This window comes from Nematostella vectensis, chromosome 2 (assembly GCF_932526225.1).
Source record: "Nematostella vectensis chromosome 2, jaNemVect1.1, whole genome shotgun sequence".
In the NCBI taxonomy this organism is placed as follows: Eukaryota; Metazoa; Cnidaria; class Anthozoa; order Actiniaria; family Edwardsiidae; genus Nematostella; species Nematostella vectensis.
The window spans coordinates 1,438,879-1,454,339 of record NC_064035.1 but is presented as its reverse complement, the minus strand read 5'-3'; the positions used below and the strand labels follow the sequence as shown (position 1 = coordinate 1,454,339).

The window sequence follows — 15,461 nt, the reverse complement described above, 5'->3', positions numbered from 1 at the left end:
TTCCAATGGAAAAAAAGGAAAAAAATAGAAACAGCAAACGTGCTCAATATAGAAGATTCTGGATGTGATAGTAAATATTTCTTAAAAACGTTTACATCATAATTTGAAGAGAACAAATATTGCATTAAGTGCACAACTTGGGTAATTGTTTAAAGTTTTGAATAAATATAACATTGAAATATAAGGCATTATAATTGATCGTCTTTCCCGTGATTTAACAGTTGCATGGCCTTTTTTCGTTGACAGTTTGTTGGGTTCCTTGGCGTTTATTTCGGTAAACTATCGGGCAGCTGCATGAGTGCAATGAACACTCCCCGCGAAGAAGAGTGAATCATCACTCCTAGCCCACTCGATCGGACAACAAACAGAGATTGGTTATTGAGCTTTTTCACCAGTTTCTGTTTTCTTCTGGCACCCTGCTGTTATAAGTTTTGATGTTTTTTTTCCGGTGGTAGCGTTATTAACCACCGATTCTCGTAGTGCTCCATCAGACGACAGAGAAAGCGCCAACCAAGGAGAGGGAACCTTGAAAACAGATTGTTCTCGTAAGTACAGACGAATCATTTAAAAATATTTTCAGGCCAATACGCGAATATGAATCACTGTTTGAAAAAGTTTGCTTTCTATTTGATTTTTAAGAGTTCAACTCCACTTCCAGCCTTAAAAGGCACTTTTCAATCCTTATAAAGAAGAAATGGTTATCCTTGGATTACTAGCCAAAGCACGCATTTCACGAATCACCACCTCGCTTTTATCCGGAAACAACAACGAGAAGCAAGGTGTGTCCAGGAGTTAGCGTCCTTAGTCTGCCATTTATCTGGATTAGAGTCTCTAATCTAGTACTGTTGAAGAGAGATTTTCGAGTAACGGCGAAATTTTGACTCCATTTTGGATCATAGTTTGCTAGCATGTAGCCAGAATATTATTCACAAGTTTTCAGAATACGTGTAAGTGTTAGAGCTTTTGATAAAAATATTTGTTTTTCAAATGATTCTTGTCAAAATAGTCCTTACCACTGGGCTATCTACCTTCTTTCAGTTGAATTCAGCAGTTTTCTCTTACATTCGTTAGCCATATGATGGGTGGAATTTTCATAAATATTCCTACTGGAAACTCGTTTCTAATCGATCTTGTTCTTTCCTAACGTTATTCAAGTTACGACAACAAATTCCCTCAGCTTGCCGATATCTCGCAATGATAGGACTCTTTTTAAATATTATTTTGTATCGTTAATATTCAATACATTTTTAATTTCAACATTGATCTAATGGCGAGTAAAAAATCTTTATTATTGATCTTTATTCCCTTTGAGTAATGTTAGCTGAAAACATCTTTTTTTAAATATAATAATGCTAAAAGTGTATTTGTTTGTTTGTCTTATAAATGGTGGAAGTTTTAAATATTTTTATGCTTTTGTCAACGCAGAAGTGCGAAACAAATCCCCTTAGGTAACTAAGCGTGCAAGAGCGACTGAACATTCATATGAAATCGTCCATCCCCACGTAAAGCTTTTCTATATTCCAGTTTTATTCATAATGATATATAAATTAATAGTTTGTACATGCTGCCTTTTTTCTTAATTTCTTGTTTAAAAATTTCATGAACTTGACAAAACTGCAAAACAAGGAACGTACGAGATATCGAGATTGACAGACTCTCTCTCTTCCTTTGGATAAGACTTTAGTAAAGTCCTCAAGTATCATTCACAAGTCACAGCTGTACGTATGCCGGGGTGTTTTACGCGGCACGATAGTGTATTTATTATGTGTGGTGCTTGTCTCTGCTAAATTACTTGGTTTCGCAATTTCAGATCAATTAATCGATCATGTTTATGATTGCTTGCTTCTTCGTGAAGAAGAGTGTTGCCAAACGAAGTAACACAACACTAAGAAAGTACTAAACTTAGGTCTAAACACTCGCACATTTCTTTAAAACTCTTTATTTGACTAATAAAAGACTAGTATCTATTATCCTAAAAGGTACACAAAATTCGATTACTAAAGTATTGGTACAGATTCCAAAGTAACGATCTTGTGTGGTGTGATATGGCCCGAGCTATAAACGTTATATAAATTATTCGCCTGCGGCTCCCATAACGTTTTCCCGCTCATATCGTGAACATTGCACCATGAAATCATTTCTAATCGGTCCAAAAAGCGCCAAGGCCACGCGTCAGGTGATGATGGCTTTCAATTTATCCGCTCCAGTGATAATTTTCTCGCTATTGCTATTTGGTGTAATTGAAGGTGTAACGTTCCGGTCCCGTTAATAGAACAAAAAAGCAAGTGGATTTTGGAAGTAAAGTGGATCCCACCAAATCCATATTCATGTGCGCGCTTCTAGAAAACTCGCAAATGCGTTCTACGTTTCTATCATCACCCTCTTTTCAAACATGGTCAAATCTACATATCATGATAATCCTAAGGTTACACATTTCTGGTCTCGAGAAAACCCGTAGCAGCGCACGAAGACAAAGTAGGGCATGCGAACTCTTTGTGTTCCCTATATGGCTATGCTCCCCCTGGGCTATTTCCTCTGCTAACCATCCCCATAACAGTTTAGTCAAATATACTTTGCACCATTCATTATGGATATCAGACGCTTTTAAAGCTTTGTGTGAATGAATCATTTATGCTATTTCTAGTACTTAGCTGGGGATTTCTATAAAAAGATCCTGTCAAACATACCTGAGCACAGTTTTCAGCAAGCGCTCTCGGAGGACGATCGCCGCCCTACAGGTATGGCATACAACTCTCGGCCACTCTCTCCTTTCGTTACAAACAGCCCTGTAATAAATACTGATGTTTTTCCTATAGGACACTTTAAATGTTTAATCCAATCATACATTTCTTTTTAGAATGCTTTTTTTTACTGTATCGTGAATTAAATCTTATGCATTTTTTAGTTCAAAGAAATAAGGAATTGAAATTTCTTTGGCTGCACACTTTGTGACTGTTTTCAACAGTTACAACTTTGCTGTTAAATCTTTTTTATAAACCTTCTTGCCTCTTTGTCCATTCTTCAGTTATCATTTTATACACGAAAGCTCGTCGAACATGCGAATTTCGGTGCTTGGTGTCTAAATTTATCAGCCACAAAATCGGATTTTACTAGTTCCTCAAATCGAGAAGTTAATGTCCTTTTAAATACATGAGTACAAGTTTAACACTCTTTCTCCAAGCCGGTAGATAGCAACGGATCACTTGTCGTAAATTGATTTTAATCTCTTTGTTGTCAATTTCATTCATACGCCTCCGACAAATCATAGCACTTAACGTAATTTGCTCGAAATTCATCACAGTTCAAACCAGTGCTTGTAAACCTATAAATATGGCATGACATTTGTAGACATTGAGTTCAATGCGAGTCATTAGCTGTTTATTTCCTAAATGAAAAAATCCCGACACTTATTATCTCCACTAAGATTTTCCGAGAACTTCACGAAGTAACATTTACTGTTGATTTGTCGCACTTTGTTACTTTAATTGACTTAAATTTTTATAGAGGGCATAGAGGCAAATCAAAGACAACGAGCTAAGTCCCATTAAAAGGTTAAGAGGCAAAAAGCTAGCGCTTCGTCGGATACTCGTGAAAAAGAAAGTGCGCACAAAATAAATTAGATGAAATTACTACACCGCTAGATGAAATTTTAAAAAGGCACACGAGCTAAAAGGCAAGTATCGTCGGATGTTGGCGGTTTTATCAAAGAGAGGGGCAGAAGGACTTCTGTTTTTTAAATGTGGGTGGATAAATATCTATATTTGTGTGCCAATCAGGAAGCAGTTAGAATACCTCGCATAGTCTTTTTTTTAAACACAAACAGAGGCCAAAACATTCTTGTATAGTTATCATTGCCAAGTAAAACAGTTGGCTCTGTATACCCATGGTGTTGTATTTCCTAAAATCTCCCATAAACAAAGATGCGTTTTTAGTATGTCGGTTCTAGTATTTTGTCTCTGCTAGAACGCCTGTCTTGCTGTTATTTTGACTGAGGTATGAAGACCATCTGGTATTTCAATAGACACCCAATGCTAAAGACAGTAAAAGCGGAAGTAAGACATTCTGGTTTTAGAAAAATGTGTAAATTGAGCGCATTGAATGCTGTTGACAAAAGACGCTTGGTTTGGGTTTTCGCGTCGGACGGCTGGCTCTTTCCCATCAGTCTCTGATTTGTTAAGCTCAATTACCCGCTGTTACTGTGAGCCCGCAGTACGTGTCTCCACCAACCTGTTAGCAGGGCGGAGGACTGTAAAAGCGCCGACGTCCACTGGAAACAGAGCTTACTGTTCTGTGCGCAAGAATATATTACACCGTTATGACTTGAGGATTACATGCAATTTGTAGACGAGGCCTTGAAATAAAAGAATACGAATATATTTGGGCTAGATTATTTCTGCCTCGGTCTGAATTGGTTGATGCTCAAAAATCTGTTCTTGCTCTTGGGCGTTTTTGCGTGATCTTAAGGTATCTGTGTGATACAGTTGTAATAAACAGGGGTTTCTCCGGGATCGTTTACTAGGTAGCTTCTGTATCCTCACCAACAACTTTATTGTAAAAGCAACCACGCTTAGCGAGCAGGGAGGTATTCGAGCTCGTTCTAGGAGACAACGATCAGACGATTCTCAGAAGGTGAGGCTGATAGAAGGGAATCCTTACTAGACCTCTTCCTTGACTAGGGATTGTCTTCACGAAGCCAACAGAACTTACTCGATAGCCTCCGCAGCAAGCTATCGTTATCACAAGTACAATATGTTTTACAGTAAACTCCTATTTATACTAACTAATTAATAATTCAGCCAAAAACTAGTTTGACTGCTCTAACGAAGGTGATGCAAGAATTGCAAATTAATGTTGATCTAAGGAAAAGGTACAATTTCAGAAATGATGATTACTAAAGCGAGAGTCCGTCGATGCTAGAATAACAGTTAATTGACTCGAAACAATAATCATATAAAATACTATAGAGGAATGAGGCTGAGGAATACGTTTGACATATCTGGAAATTAGATGTTTATCTTGAGTAAACGCTAAACTGGTTTTGGAATAAGTAACACTGCGCATGACCTGTATGACTAGCCTCTGACTAGCAGGTGCATACTTAGTATTCAGGATGAACAGTGAAAAGGTGACGAAGGTCAATATTGAAAACAGGTGCGAACCATCGTAGAACTTTCTAGAACACATATTTATGAGATATTGGCAAATAGTCTCATAACACAGTCACAGAATCATGCGATATTGTTTTAACAATTTCTGTTTATTGAGCCCATCGCAGTACAAAATAAGATACGGGTTTTATTCAGCAGCATTACATTGATACTCCCGGCTACAAAATTGTGGCCTTCGGCGACAAGCCAACGGGAGGTGCTCTTAGCGAGTAGGAGATAGTGGGGGGGGGGGGGGGGGGGCTCGTAACCGACCTCAACGGTAACGACGATATTGCAGATTTTCTTAAAACAAATCTAGCTTTGAACTAAACGCCAGCAAATAGAAAACATAAACATGTTGTCCCAAATTTGACCCACGTAACTGAATCTTTTTCAGACAACTCTACACAATGGAAACAAGAAGGTTCCTCATGATCCTTTTGGCGGCGTGCCTAGCACTTCTACTCGTCTCCGATATGGCGCATGCGCACTTCAGATTAGGTCGTCGCGAGATGGTGAAGCTCAGCCGAACGGGTCGTATATCCGAATCATTCGATGACCAGCCGAGCACAGAGAGCATCGACTACAAAGAGGAAGAGACGAAGCCGAGGAGAGTGGATATGCTGTTGAAAGAGCTGATGGAAGAGAGAAAGAGGGAGTTGGACAGACGTCGTGAGTTTCGGCAATGACGTAATCATTCAGGTAAGGGCCACGTGACTCGCCAAAGTAAAGCTCCGTTTACACGGACAATTTGGTCTAGCTGTTTGTTGAAGACAATCTCTAGTTGTTTATGAAAAATGACATAGGCAATTTGTTGAAGACAATCTCTTAGCTATTTGTCAAAGGCTCGCATTAAACACCACGGTAAATGAAAGGCTCTAATAAAACACCACGGTAAATACAAAGGCTCGCATTAAACGCCACGGAAAAAGCTCTACAAGGGCGACCTGTTTCATTGGGGGAAGCCGTTTGTGTAATGTTCACATGAGCAGTCACAAAAGGACTTACCCAGACTTTGTACAACCCGTTCTTTCTCAGCTAATTCTATATTGCACGCAAATGAACAACTACAACTAGGAGGTGATTTCAAACGTGACATATCTGCTCTCTTATATCTCTCTAATATCTTCAAACTAGCTTGGGGAAATGGTAAGACTGGACATGGTTTTTATCCATCTGGGCCAAATTCTCGAGGATTGATGTTTGATATCGTAGGGGCATCGGTCGTGGCTGGGGGGTCTATGGGAAGGCGCGCGGGGGGGGGGGGGGTTGAAGGTCTGTGGGTTAAAGGGGAGGGGAGGGGGTACTGGGGTTTGACAAAGAGTGACGCTAAAATGAATACAAACAGTTTGAGAAAAAGAAATAATACCTTTTTTTCCCAAACAATCGAATTATTCATGTAACGCTTGACCTTAACATGTTAAGGTACATGTAAAAACGGCACATTCATGAAGAAAAAATACATATCCGCTCATTTTATTCGTGTTTACCTTTGCGTTCTAAGCATGTGACTTCTTTAATTAATCACTTCTGCTTCAACGTTTACGAAGCGCGTTTTCAATATAACGGCAGTTTTCAATATAACGACAGTTTTCAATATACCTGCAGTTTTCAATATAACGGCAGTTTTCAATATAACGGCAGTTTTCAATATAACGGCAGTTTTCAATATAACGGCAGTTTTCAATGTAACGGCAGTTTTCAATATAACGGCAGTTTTCAATATAACGGCAGTTTTCAATGTTCTGTGGACTCAGGAACATCAACATGAACACGTGACTTACAGGCGCATGCTCGTTGGTACTCTTTCTCCCTCGACCATTGGGGGCGCGACCGGCACTCGGGGAATATTCGGAGCGCACTCGGCTTCGATCGTTTGCGTAATATCGATAATATTAAATTTAGTTGCCATGTGGGAAAAAAACGTACTGAAAGAGAATAAGATATGGTCGAGACTTAGTAGAGGTAGTAGATAATCGGTAATAAGATAAAGATACACAATGAAAATAATCTCACTGTGTAACAAATGAAATATTAAAATTATTAATAAACGTACAGTAGTAGTAATTTTTTGCTGGCCAATAAAGATAGTGCGTGTGAAAACTGCCCTTCTGCCACTTTGTAAATAGATCGATACCATGCGAAAACAGGCGTCAACGAACGTGAGTGATCATTTCATGTCATGCTTGCTTTCATCAACCGAAGGATTATTGTGATGAGGCGGGGAGCATGCCTCAGAGGCAACAAGTCGAGAGAATCGATAGGAAAGAACTAAAGTGAACTTAACAGTAATGACGTGTCGTTTCTGGTTAGAGTTTATGTTTCATGAATGTGATAACATTCTTGCAGCCTTTTAAAAGGCTCAGCACTTAGTCAGTACATTGTCTGCGGTATATTACTTTTTTCTCTTACGTGACGTGCAGCGACTACCTTTGAACACTTTGGGTAGTCACAATTAAATTTCCGGTATAAGTTAAAATATAATGAGAAAAATACCCACGCATTTCCCGATTAAAATGCTATCTTTCAGAACTTTAATACCTGCTAGAATTCTCGTTTTATTCTATGCCTTCATAATTAAGTGGTGAATCTTCATGACAAAGTTGAGTCTTGGCCATAACCAATTTTAGCCGGAACAAGACTTTTTTTTCCCTGTAATGTGACTACTAGAAATACATACCGAATCTTATTAATTACTCATATTGCACTGTTACATGTGTGAAAATAATGCTTTTTTTATCATATCTTTGCAGAATTTTTAAAACAAACATGAAATATGCCATATCTACCACAAAGAGCATCAACGAACACTGGGGTCGGATCAACTGAAGACTGAATGAGCTGATATTGCAGCGCACAATATTTGCGCGAATGAAAGACACCTGTTTCCAAATGCATCGATCTTTATTTCAACTGTACTGTATACATTAAAATGTACAATTAATATCAATGGTGTTCTTTTTGTATTAATGTCCATTTTCTTTGTGGATTTTTGTTTTATCGATTTAAGGCTTACATGAATTTGACAGCCCACGAAAGCCGTGATTTAATAGAAAACTGTCTTATTTTACAATTTTACCAAGTACGATTTGTGGTTGATAGAAGCACTTGAAATAACAATGAAGCTAAACAATGTTTTATTACCCAATTAGCAAAAACCCCTTGCCGAATACCAAAGTTACGAGATTTTTTTTTCGCAAAAAGTTATCAATGATACATAGTCTCCGATATGACAAGAAGTGACTTTTTCTAATAGGATAAGATAACACTCAGCTCACGAAGGCTTTCACCTAAGGCATTCTTTCGAAGGAAATTCGGTATAATCCGTCATTCCAGCTTAATTTAAAGTGCGAAAATGTTCGTTTTGGGTTGGCGGATTCGATTTCCCCCAAGGAAGTCGCTTGACGGTAGGAAATGCGATCAGACAAGGGGAATGACTTTAGTTTCATATCCGGCACTAATGTGGTATTTTTGTCAGCCTCAGTTGTCGACAAATAAAGTAAAACAATCTGTAATTGAGGAAATGTAATAAAAACAGTTACTTCCAGCGAGTGTTCGCTGTGAGCTACTAAAAAAAAAAAACTAGCGACCGTTCGAAGATCTAAAGATCTATTGTTAATTTGGCAAAACAAACCTGTATTGTATCGTAAAAACCGTTTTCAGGATCATGCCGCTACATTTTCTTTAAAATCGTGAGGATAAGATAGCAGGACAAAATAACCATACAGGTTACCTGGTTCGCTCTTGCTGTTTGCTTATCTTTTTGTCAATATAAACTATTTTTTTGGCTTCGCCTTCCGTGATCTAGAATTTTGCGAAAAATACTGCCCCAGAAATCTAACTGCAAACTATTGCTTAACTGGCCGATAAAATCTTTTCCATATCTAGATAACTGCATGGTGAGCTCCATGCCGAACCTTATTAGTGCTATAAGGCCAAGATACTATGCCAATGGTTCGATAGCATATAGTAAGTCCCGAAGCATTCAAAAGAATACCTCAAGCATTTTCACCCTAATCTACCTTATCGATAACAGTGATATTGTGCTTAATATTTTTTACCTATTTTTGTTTGTTTGTTAGCACAGGGATTTGTAATAAAAACAATACCAAAGATATGATTTTTTTTTTCAAATAAATATATCCTTTTTCATCAAAGCCCTGAAAACATGGGCTGGATTCGAATAAACCTATGGTTGATTCCAATAAACATGTACACTGTGAATTACCCTTCTATAAACCTCCTCCCTAAACCCAAGGGAATCGCTGACGTTGTGAAAACACTGAGTTTTAGCAATATACCCCAAGTCAGATGTAACGTACGATCGTAACATACTCATTGCATAGATAAATAAATTAATAAATAAATTTGGGAAGCTTATCTCCCTCCTTGCAGCTGGAATGCTGAATTACGAGAGTGCAGATGCAACATGGTTCAGTCAAAGGCATAATACAAATAATTCCATACAAATTCTGACCACACAGCATAGCTTAGATTGTAGGTTTTTGTGGAGGGGGAAAACCGGAGAACTCGGAGAAACCCCCCCAACAAGCTTAACTCACGACAGGACCGGGAATCGAACCCGGAACTCGGTGAGAGTCGCGGGCACCATAGAGAGAAGCCAATACTTACCAGTGAACCCATCATTATGCCACAGTGCTTCGATGCTTATTAATTTGCGTTAGAAATGAAATAAAGGTTTAATACTCGTATCTAAACACGTAAAGGGTTATGAAAGAATGCTAATCACCTGTAACGGCGTTATATTTGCTTTTTACAAAGACCAGTTCTGAGCAGTTCTGAGCGTATTTTTTGATCGTAGATTTGAGAATACTCTGTGCTTTATATTATTTTCTTGTTGTTTAGAAATGAGAATATTTTGCGTGTCTTTTTTTCGGGTATTCTAATGTTGCTCCCTAGCCAATTCAATCAAAATTCAATCCCATGTCTTTTCTTCGTCATGTTGCCAAAAGAGAAAAGAAACGGTCAAAGACAAACATAGAGTACAGATTTCTTGCGCATCTCTTGCAACCTTAAACATGGATATTGGCAATTATCTTCTGAAGCGATGCGCTTATTAAGCTTCACAATTCGTGCCGACATTATTTCAATAGATGGGAATATAATCTTTTGCGAAAACCTGTTATCTTGAGCGCGATAGCAAGCTTTGAGAGTCATAATATTGCAGAAAAATCCCGAAGACATGATAACGGAGCTTTAAAAATGGGTTCGTGTGTCATCTATATCGATTTTGTTATCTGAGACGTTCCCTTTAGGAATTGATCAAGTCACAACTCTCTAATTTCTTTCAGCTCATTCTCCGTTAGTTTTTATTAAAAGGAAATGAACGTAACAATAAGTTTGGCATGAACTAACCTAAGTAAGCCTGTAATTTACACACTAATCCTTCATCTTACCTAAACCACTAGCGCTCAAAACAAAGAGCAGATGCCCTCGGCATTGCAGCTCAAAAAGTTTAGATAAGACCGGATCTCGCTTTGAAGTCCCGTCGCTATAATAATGACTACAATAGAGCGAGAGGGACTCGACCCAGATTAATCGCCTTTTTACAAGGATTATTTTGACAAAAGATGCTAAAGAACCGAGGGTTCCATTACAGGCGGCGATTTTGGGTGAATTGCACGCACTTGGTGGCGATAGAGGAGTGGTCTTGGACATACGCAATAGCGACTAGCATCAAGAGATATTTACATTTGCGAGGCGTTAAGGTTCCGGTAGGCGGGCATATAAGGGTACCTGCACTCCGGACTCTCACATTTCAATAACACCTTGAGCCAGGAATCTACTCCATCGAGTACGGTGAGTATGGTTAGAACTTTATGTTTTCTTGGGCACTTTGTTTTATCACTTAGACATCGATTTTGTTACCAATTGCGCGTTAAAGTACTCACCATAGCACTGTGAGATTTTTACAACTGAACTAACAAGTTGTTTCACAACTTGTTAGTTCAGTTACAGATTTTCTAGCCTTGATTTACTGTTATTCTAAGACAAATAAATAAGGGCTACAAAGGAAAGAGACGACCACTTTTTCTATGATTAGACAATCTCTGGAAAAATATCCTAGGCGGCGAAACTGAGGACAAAATAAATAATAATAATAACGATGGGTATTTCATGGCACCCGCTGTGGCGTTACTTCCAAATTAACCAAGAATGGCACAGTTTGCATCTTCGCCGTTTTCAATAAAGCCGAAAAAAAATGTTTGTTTCATAAACCCTTCTCGTCAAGCAGTTAAGTATTTACTGGTAATATCTATTGATATAAAAATATTGACATAAAGAGGAGAAAGTGTAAGCACGCTATTCTCTTAACGCAAATATTGTATTTTTATTTACTCTTGCGCAGGTTTTGCGGTGCTTACTAGGTATTTGTTGGTATTTGCTGAGCTGACGTTATTGGCCGACTGCTGCTTCAATATTCTCACTTTTTTCGTTATCTCACACTCTTAACGTAGAAAGTAATCCGTTGAATACAGTTTGACACAAAGTTTGACTTTCCGCTAGCAAAGTTCCCTCTCCGGATGGAGTTCAGCCTCAAATACTGATTTGACATTTCAAGTCTCCCGAACCAACGGAAACCAGTGTCTCTAGCACGAAACATCTCCGTTTCTCACACGTCAGTAACACGCTATTAAGAAATACATAATAGCTTTCTCAAGTATCTCTAAGCAACTGAAATGCGCCTTGATACCTTTTGATACACACTGCTTTGAAACTGTGCTTAATTAGCTTTTAAGTCCTTCTGTCGAGGAATTGTTTGTTGGGTCTCTGTTCTGTTTATTCTTACTATATGATTGTGCTTATAGATTGTGCTATATGAATGTGCTTAAAGAGGTTTGTGTGAGAATTGCCTGTGTCCTCGAGGGCCTTTTAGTTAGCGCCGCTTGCTAACGTCGCTACTTTCTTTGTTTAACAGCTGTTAAGAGCATCTAATGGCTATTTCTGAATAATTCGGATACTTTCTGAGATACTTTTCGTTTGACAAAATTGTGCGGCCTTATGTTTAAATTTAAACTACAGTCCAAAGACCGAAAGTAACATCAGGCATATGGTGAATATAAAGATACAAAACAATCTCATTTATTTTTTCCATCCTGTGAGTTTATTAGTTTTGATTAATAAATGAAGTGGGGTTAGCAAGCAACACTCATATTTTCATTAACTTTATAAGTGCATTTGGCATATTTGAAACAATAATTGACCTTTTCAATAGTTTTTACTACCATTCTATACGATCTGTCTGCCTAATGACAATGGGGAAACCATATTTTCCTGCAGATTTCTCCGGAGATTCAGCGTGTGTCAGAGCAGATGCAAAAGCAAAATCACAAAGATTTCGTGCGTCTGTTCCCGGTTATCCCCGGTTCGCCTTCAGGGCAAAAAAACACACTTTTCCGCAATAAAGTGCCTAGCATTCGATACAAAGTATTGAATATGAAACTGCAAGTAAAAACAGTAGCAAAAGTTTAGATTGTGCAGATTGTTCTTTTTGTTTTCAGGTTTGATGAATTGATAAACGACTTTAATGGAACCTTACTGAATATGGAATATGGTTTTTTAGTCATTTTTATCAGATTACTCCTCCTACTAGCCCAATTTATGACACTGAGGAGTAAGGCGAGAGCAAGCTTTGATGATGTACATAAGATATAGCGAGTAACTATTTTTTGCGCATTTGATATCGCTTCGTCTTATCGTTAACATGGAATCCAGGCTTAACATGTTCCTATAAACCGCTATAAGCCCAGCATATAAGGTTCTTAAAAGATTTTTATTTTATTAGTGGGAATACTTCTGATTAAACAAATAACATGTCTGAAAACAGTCCATGACAAGAATAATAAACAGTGAGACATGAGATTGAAGAATAAGTTACGACGTTTAATAGTATGGCCTAGCGGGGGGACGAAGCTTGTACCACTAAGCTATCGCGCCACTTCCTACCATGACTTATCTGGCGTCGTGTGAGTTAATGTCGATTGATCTTTTATCTATTAGAATACCGCGATGTCACCTACAATGAAGTACGTACTCGTCGCTGTTCTCTTCTGCGCTTTGGTTGCTCCCCGATTCACCCATGGGTTTTACAGAGTAGGGCGTGAATTGGAAAAAAGAAGGGAAGCGATGGGAGGACAAGACCCACTTGTCCAACTGGCCCAAGGACCGGACAGTGATGACTTGTGGCGGGCGAGAATGGCCTATCTACGCGCCAGGCGGACAGAGGCAAAGAAGACTGAACAGAGATAGAAACGCAAATTTGGTGAGATATTGAAAAGCGCTGGGGACATAAACTTTATTTGTCTATTCGCATCAGGGGCTGGGGGGCTGGGGGGTGAATTTGCATTCCTTCGCCAACGATAATATTTTATCGCCTTTTTTCGGTATTTAGACCGAATTTTCGAATCTAATTATTTTAGCTCTGAGACATGAGAGTTCGTACAGCTTCAAGACAAGTCTCGGTGTAAATTAGAGATACACATATTCATTCACTTACTCTACAAAATAGAAAAACAGGGGATTGCAGAAAAAAGAAAATAATGGAAACCTTGTCCATCGATCCATAAAAAAATAAAAATAAATAAAAAAAGATAGAACGGCGAGACCACACCCACCACACACCAACACACACCCACCACACACCAAGACACACCCACCACACACCAACACACACCAACACACAGCCACCACACACCAACACACACCCACCTCACACCAACACACACCCACCTCACACCAACACACACCCACCTCACACCAACACACACCCACCACACACCAACACACACCCACCTCACACCAACACACACCCACCACACACCAACACACACCCACCACACACCCACCACACACCCACCACACACCAACACACACCAACCACACACCCACCACACACCAACACACACCCACCACACACCAACACACACCCAGCTAACGATGTAACAGTTGGTCATTATTAGCGTGTCTATTTGTTGATGTAAAACTCTTCGCTCACCACACTTTTTTTAAGCGTTTAGCTCAAAATAGTTATAACATCAACTTGCTCCTTGCAGGGGGCAGCTAGGGTTTCTGTTCTTTTTTTTCTTGTTTGCTACTTAATGGCATTATATATTTTTGTATTCACAGAAAGGCTGAATTATTGATATGAGCATCATCCCTTTTGTATACTCGCCATAACCCCAACAAGTTACAATGCCCAAGAAACTTCGACGAGTCCATCAACGTCTTCCAGCTGTAAATTGACCGATTCCTCGTAAAATGTAACTGTAAAAACTATGTGCACTTTGGACTGTAAGGATCGATAACCCTTGCAACGCTGGTGTCTTAATGTGTCCTAACGCCATATGCAAAAAAGGAATAGTTGTAAAGCAGCTAGCATTTGACATAGAATTGAAAAATGCGAACTGCATGAGTGATTAATAAAAATAATAAATGCAATAATTACAATCAAGGGTTGTTGCACAATGGGTTTGTGGGTCTGTGGCGTTGGGTGGAAACTCCGTAGTCGCGGTGAAATACCAGGGGATACTACTATCGTGATAATTTGTCAATTTTTTACGTACTCCCCAAAGCCCTATTCATACCCTCCCCTATCCATGTCCCCCTCCAATTATCAATGTCCTTCCCCTTTCCATATCCTCCCCTATCCATATCCTCCCCAATCCATGCCTCCCCCTATCGATGTACTCCCCTATCCATGTCCTCCCCTATCCATGCCTCCCCCTATCGATGTACTCCCCTATCCATGTCCTCCCCTATCCATGCCTCCCCCTATCCATGCCCTCCCCTATCCATATCCTCCCCTATCCATGTCCTCCCCTATCCATGTCCTCCCCTATCCATGTCCTCCCCTATGCATGTCCTCCCCTATGCATGTCCTCCCCTATCCATATCCTCCCCCCATCCATGTCCTCCCCTATCCATATCCTTCCCTATCCATGTCCTCCCCTATCCATGTCCTCCCCTATCCATATCCTCCCCTATCCATATCCTCCCCTATCCATGTCCTCCCCAATCCATATCCTCCCCCTATCCATATCCTCCCCTATCCATGTCCTCCCCTATCCATGTCCTCCCCTATCCATATCCTCCCCTATCCTTGTCCTCCCCTATCCATATCCTCCCCTATCCATATCCTCCCCTATCCATGTCCTCCCCTATCCATGTCCTCCCTTATTTATATCCTCCCCTATCCATGTCCTCCCCTATCCATATCCTCCCCTATCCATGTCCTCCCCTATCCATGTCCTCCCCTATCCATGTCCTCCCCTATCCATATCCGATATTATCCGA

The 15,461-nt window shown here is 39.5% G+C and overlaps 3 long non-coding RNA genes across 3 annotated transcripts; 2 read left to right on the top strand and 1 right to left on the bottom strand.

The window, feature by feature from the left end:
* Positions 1-236: 236 nt before the first annotated feature.
* Positions 237-8,097, top strand: LOC5518277. Its single transcript, XR_004290236.1, has 4 exons — positions 237-545; positions 2,645-2,738; positions 5,545-5,849; positions 7,901-8,097. It is a non-coding gene; the product is annotated as an uncharacterized LOC5518277 (long non-coding RNA).
* On the bottom strand, positions 6,611-7,521 carry LOC116601972. The gene is made up of 2 exons (XR_004290237.1): positions 7,204-7,521; positions 6,611-7,075 (listed from the first exon to the last, which is right to left on the bottom strand). It is a non-coding gene; the product is annotated as an uncharacterized LOC116601972 (long non-coding RNA).
* Positions 8,098-10,808: 2,711 nt separating the features above from the next.
* On the top strand, positions 10,809-14,615 carry LOC116601990. Its single transcript, XR_004290245.2, has 3 exons — positions 10,809-10,967; positions 13,170-13,431; positions 14,295-14,615. It is a non-coding gene; the product is annotated as an uncharacterized LOC116601990 (long non-coding RNA).
* Positions 14,616-15,461: the final 846 nt, after the last annotated feature.